This window comes from Lolium perenne, chromosome 2 (genome assembly GCF_019359855.2).
Source record: "Lolium perenne isolate Kyuss_39 chromosome 2, Kyuss_2.0, whole genome shotgun sequence".
Taxonomy (NCBI): domain Eukaryota; kingdom Viridiplantae; phylum Streptophyta; class Magnoliopsida; order Poales; family Poaceae; genus Lolium; species Lolium perenne.
In genome coordinates this window covers 215,610,875-215,617,690 of record NC_067245.2, presented here as the reverse complement: position 1 = coordinate 215,617,690, position 6,816 = coordinate 215,610,875, and positions in this window count along the sequence as shown.

The window sequence follows — 6,816 nt, the reverse complement described above, 5'->3', positions numbered from 1 at the left end:
GCCGTTGCCATTATTATAAGGATATGGCCTATAGTTGTTACTAGAATTGTTCCGGTAAGCATTGTTGTTGAAATTATTATTTTTAATGAAGTTTACATCAACATGTTCTTCTTGTGCAACCAATGAAGCTAACGGAACATTATTAGGATCAATATTAGTCCTATCATTCACAAGCATAGACATAATAGCATCAATCTTATCACTCAAGGAAGAGGTTTCTTCGACAGAATTTACCTTCTTACCTTGTGGAGCTCTTTCCGTGTGCCATTTAGAGAAGTTGATCATCATATTATCAAGAAGCTTTGTTGCTTCACCAAGAGTGATGGACATAAAGGTACCTCCAGCAGCTGAATCCAATAAATTCCGCGAAGAAAAATTTAGTCCTGCATAGAAGGTTTGGATGATCATCCAAGTAGTCAGTCCATGGGTTGGGCAATTTTTAACCAGAGATTTCATTCTTTCCCATGCTTGTGCAACATGTTCAGTATCCAATTGTTTAAAATTCATTATGCTACTCCTCAAAGATATAACTTTAGCAGGGGGATAATATCTACCAATAAAAGCATCCTTGCATTTAGTCCATGAATCAATACTATTCTTAGGCAGCGATAGCAACCAATCTTTAGCTCTTCCTCTTAATGAGAAAGGGAACAATTTTAATTTATAATGTCACCATCTACATCTTTATACTTTTGCATTTCACATAGTTCAACAAAATTATTAAGATGGGCAGCAGCATCATCAGAACTAACACCAGAAAATTGCTCTCGCATAACAAGATTCAGTAAAGCAGGTTTAATTTCAAAGAATTCTGCTGTAGTAGCAGGTGGAGCAATAGGTGTGCATAAGAAATCATTATTATTTGTGGTTGTGAAGTCACACAACTTAGTATTTTCAGGGTTGGCCATTTTAGCAACAGTAAATAAAGCAAACTAGATAAAGTAAATGCAAGTAACTAATTTTTTTGTGTTTTTGATATAGCAAACAAGATAGCAAATAAAGTAAAACTAGCAACTAATTTTTTTGTATTTTGATTTAGTGTAGCAAACAAAGTAGTAAATAAAACTAAGCAAGACAAAAACAAAGTAAAGAGATTGAGAAGTGGAGACTCCCCTTGCAGCGTGTCTTGATCTCCCCGGCAACAGCGCCAGAAATTTGCTTGATGCGTGTAGTTGACACGTCCGTTGGGAACCCCAAGAGGAAGGTGTGATGCGCACAGCGGCAAGTTTCCCTCAGTAAGAAACCAAGGTTTAATCGAACCAGTAGGAGTCAAGAAGCATGTTGAAGGTTGATGGCGGCGGGATGTAGTGCGGCGCAACACCAGAGATTCCGGCGCCAACGTGGAACCTGCACAACACAACCAAAGTACTTTGCCCCAACGAAACAGTGAGGTTGTCAATCTCACCGGCTTGCTGTAACAAAGGATTAACCGTATTGTGTGGAAGATGATTGTTTGCAGAAAACAGTAGAACAGTATTGCAGTAGATTGTATTTCAGTATAGAGAATTGGACCGGGGTCCACAGTTCACTAGAGGTGTCTCTCCCATAAGACAAACAGCATGTTGGGTGAACAAATTACAGTTGGGCAATTGACAAATAAAGAGGGCATGACCATGCACATACATATTATGATGAGTATTGTGAGATTTAATTGGGCATTACGACAAAGTACATAGACCGCCATCCAGCATGCATCTATGCCTAAAAAGTCCACCTTCAGGTTATCATCCGAACCCCCTCCAGTATTAAGTTGCTAACAACAGACAATTGCATTAAGTATTGCGCGTAATGTAATTAGTGACTACATCCTTGAACATAGCACCAATGTTTTATCCCTAGTGGCAACAGCACATCCATAACCTTAGAGGTTCTTGTCACCCCTCCAGATTCACGGAGACATGAACCCACTATCGAGCATAAATACTCCCTCTTGGAGTTACTAGCATCAACTTGGCCAGAGCATCTACTAATAACGGAGAGCATGCAAGATCATAAACAACACATAGACATAACTTTGATAATCAACATAACAAGTATTCTCTATTCATCGGATCCCAACAAACGCAACATATAGAATTACAGATAGATGATCTTGATCATGTTAGGCAGCTCACAAGATCCGACAATGAAGCACAATGGGGAGAAGACAACCATCTAGCTACTGCTATGGACCCATAGTCCAGGGGTAGACTACTCACACATCACTCCGGAGGCGACCATGGCGGCGTAGAGTCCTCCGGGAGATGATTCCCCTCTCCGGCAGGGTGCCGGAGGCGATCTCCTGGATCCCCCGAGATGGGATCGGTGGCGGCGGCGTCTCTGGAAGGTTTTCCGTATCGTGGCTCTCGGTACTGGGGGTTTCGCAACGGAGGCTTTAAGTAGGCGGAAGGGCAGGTCAGGAGGCGGCACGAGGGCCCCACACCACAGGGCCGCGCGGCCAAGGGGGGGGGGGGCGCCGCCCTAGGGTGTGGCCACCTCGTGGCCCCACTTCGTCTCCTCTTCGGACTTCTGGAAGCTTCGTGGCAAAATAGGACCCTGGGCGTTGATTTCGTCCAATTCTGAGAATATTTCATTACTAGGATTTCTGAAACCAAAAACAGCAGAAAACAGCAACTGGCACTTCGGCATCTTGTTAATAGGTTAGTTCCAGAAAATGCACGAATATGACATAAAGTGTGCATAAAACATGTAGATAACATCAATAATGTGGCATGGAACATAAGAAATTATCGATACGTCGGAGACGTATCAGTGATCTCCCAGCTCACGGATGAGTATAAGTGCGAGAGTGAGTCACTCTTCCCATATTGGATGGAATGCCGCGAGCTTATGACAAAATTTTGGTACATCAACTTCAATTGGGTCCCAAGATCTCAAAATACCGAAGCCAACGATCTCGCACAGATGGCGTCAGGCTATAAGGACATACCAGACGGATCGGAAGTTCAGGTGCAGTTCCTAGAACAGGATGACTGGAGAGCCGATATCTTCAATTACTTGAAGGATTCGGCTCGGGGGGCACCTAAACGGATAAGATACAAGGCCATGAAATATGTCCTTATAGGAGATGACATGTTCTACAGGACGTTGGAAGGGTTACTGCTCAAGTGCCTGGGACCAACTGAGTCTAGTCGGCTCTTACATGAGGTGCATGAAGGCGCCTGTGGAACTCACCAATCGGCTCATAAGATGAAATGGCTGATTAGGCGATCAGGATTTTATTGGCCCACCATGCTTGAGGATTGCTTCAAGTACTACAAGGGATGCCAAGCGTGTCAGATGTTCGGGAAGATTCAGATGGTACCCGCATCAGCAATGAATCCCATCATCAAGCCTTGGCCATTTCGAGGTTGGGGCATGGATATGATCGGCAAAATCCATCCTGCGTCGAGCAAAGGCCACGAGTGGATCTTGGCCATTACAGATTACTTCACCAAATGGGTGGAGGCCGTCCCTACGAAGAAGGTAAAATCAGAAGATGTTATCAAATTTGTGAAAGAACACGTCATTCATAAGTTCGGGATTCCTCAAACCATCACGACCGATGGAGGTTCGGTCTTCATCTCTAAAGAATTCAGAAAATTCTGTGATGAGATGGGAATTAAGCTGATCCGATCATCTCCATACTATGCTCAAGCCAACGGGCAAGCTGAAGCGTCCAATCAGAGCCTGATCAAGCTGATTAAGTGGAAAATTGACGAGAACTCTAGGGTTTGGCATGAAACATTGTCAGAAGCTTTGTGGGCCTATCGCATGTCATGCCATGGAGCTATAAAAACTTCGCCATACCAGCTCGTCTATGGGCAGGAAGCCGTATTGCCTTGGGAAATTACGGCTGGATCGAGACGTGTCACGTTTCAGAATGACCTGACAGCTGAAGAATATGCAGCTCTGATGAGTGATACTATTGAGGATGCAACGGAACTTAGACTTTGGTCGTTGGAGAAGATTAAAGAGAACAAAGCCAGGGTAGCTCGTGCATACAATAAGAAGGTGAGACCAAAGGAGTTCCAAGTTGGTGATCTAGTATGGGAAGCAGTGTTGCCATCAGGAACCAAGGATAAAGCATATGGCAAATGGTCTCCTAATTGGCACGGTCCATACAAAGTCGTCCAGGTTTTGAAGGGTAATGCATACATGCTGGAGCAGCTGGACGGCGCCAAATTCCCAGCAGCTGTCAATGGTCAGCACCTCAAGAAATATTTCCCAAGCATGTGGGATGATGGACAGTGAAACATGGGGGCCGATTTAGAAAATTGGCCAGTAAAAAAAAATTTATATACAAATCACAGCCGATGCGCAGACATCGACTTGAGAAATATGGATACCAGTACAGCCGATGCACGGTCATCGACTTTAGAATAATGAAAAAGCCGATGCATTGCCATCGACTCTAGACAAAACAAGCTCAATTGAGCAGGTTAACAGATCAGTTTCAAGCCAGAGCCCATGGCATTTGAGATGATTCTCTCGTTGGATTTGCTGAATCTATGCGTTTGAAATTTGAGGATGGCGTGGACACGGATGAGATCTGTTTGACTACATGAATAGGCAACCGATTTGGCCTTAAGATGCGTGTTATGGTAGAAGCCGATGCTCTGCCATCGGCTCTTTGTGCAGCAACTTCGTTTGACAATCGGCAAAATTGGCAAGAGAGCAAAATTTCATAGAGGAATATTTTCTTCATTAATAAAGGAGATTTCTTACAAGGAAAGAGCCGATTGCTCAAGGGAGGAAGAACAAAAGAAGGGCCTATTGGCCAATCTGCTACTACTACTAGACCTATACTAGTAGACCCTACTCTACGGGCCGTCGCTGCCCTCGTCGTCGGAGCTCTCGTCGGCGCTGCTGCCAGCGAGCTCCTCGTCGCTGCTCCCATAGCCCTCTATGGGAGCCTCCTCCTCCTCGTCGTCGTCGTCGTCATCATCCGATCCGGCGCGGAAGCGCTTCGCCGGCGGATAGTCCTCGAGGGAGTCGTCGTCGTCTTCTTCTTCCTCCTCTTCGGAGGAAGTGTAGCCATCCCAGGAGAACGGGTCGTCCTCGCTCGTCGCTTCCAGCTCCCCATCGGCGAGGAACTGAAGGTCGTCGTCGCCATTGGTCAAGGATTTGTCATCCTCGGACCAGACGTGGGGCTCGTGGTCCTCCTTGTCCCACTCCGATGCGGCGAGGATGTCGTGCGCCGCCATCGAGCCCCACTCCGGCGTCGGCTCGCGAGATGAGGATGAATCGGAGAAGACTGACGAGGTGGAGGAGGACGAAGAGGAGAAGGACTGGGAAGAAACATCCGACGAGGCGGAGGAGGAAGAAGAGGAAGACATGGCTACGGGAGATGGGGAATTTTATGGGTGTCGATGGCCAGAACAGAGCAAGGGGATGAAAAGGCGAACTGTTCGGCGCGGTTAAATAAAAGGGGATATAGTGGAAACTTAATGCCACAACAGTTTCCGAGGAAGTGGTGCCCAAGAAAAAAAAACAACGGTCAAATCACGCGAAGAAGTTGAGAAGGCAAGGCATCATGATGAAGGATACTGCGACGGTTTTGCCCTGCCACGACATGACCCGACGAAGAAAAAGCAGAGTGATTTTGGAATTATCAATTCCAAAACCAGGGGGGCATGTGTTATCACCAGAATTTGACCGGATCAGAGGTGGGCCGCGATCAAGATTGGGCTTGAAAAATATACATGGAAGAAATACGTGAACCGGCCTTGTACACGAAGTTTGGGCTAGTTTGCCCTTGTATCTGTAAATATAGTAGGATACGTGTCGGTTAGATAGAATTTGGCTCGTGCACGGTTGGGATTATTCCCACGTTAGAAAGTCTACGGACTATAAATATGTATCTAGGGTTATCGAGAAAAACAACAATCACGTTCATCACAAACCAATCTAGGCGCATCGCCAACCCCTTTGTTTCGAGGGCTTCTTCCGGGTAAGCATCATGCTGCCTAGATCGCATCTTGCGATCTAGGCAGTACGCGTTTATTCGTTTATCATGCGTTGCTCGTGCTGAAGCCTTGTTGATGGCGAGCAACGTAGTTATCATAGATGTGTTAGGGTTAGCATTGTTTCGTCGTGTAACATGCTTTTGTCCATGCAACCCTTAGACATCTAGCCGCCCTTACACCTATCTTAGGTGTAAGGGCGGCACCTTGCTTGATCATTATTTAGTAGATCCGATCCGTTATGATTGCTCCTTGTTCTTCAAGGATTAGTTTAATATCTGCATAGTTAGGCCTTGCAAACGGGTTGAAGGATCCAGTGGCACGTAGGTTGTAGTTTGCTAGCCCTAGATAAGATGTTCCGGGGATCAACTTCATGTTGGTTTTTAGGCCTTGTCTAGGGTTGGTTTATTATCACCGTGCGTGGCTGCCAGGCTCAATCACGCGTAGGATGTTCCGATTATGCGGTGAAAACCCTAAATCGTCGTAGGTCGCTTTAGCTATATATCGATCAAGCAGGACCACCATGTGATCGTAGACCGCATACGAACCATGGGTGGATCGGCTCCTTGAGCCGATTCACAGGAAAACCTGAGAGCCGATCGAGGCTCGTATTTAATGTTTACGTGTATGCCATGCAGGAAACTAAGCGAAGCAAATCCATCACCTTCCTGATCAGGTATAGATCAGGTGGCACGCCCTTGCACCAGCATCGGGACGTGCGTACCAGAGGCTTTGCGGGCCGTCGCTCGAGGGACCAGGGCCAGCCGCAGCTCTGAGTTGTTCCCGGCTCTACGTGTTGCCAGCCGTTGCTCTCCGGTGGGTTTCGGACGCCAACAGAGGGTGGAGTCCATGGTGGACTCCACCTCCTTGG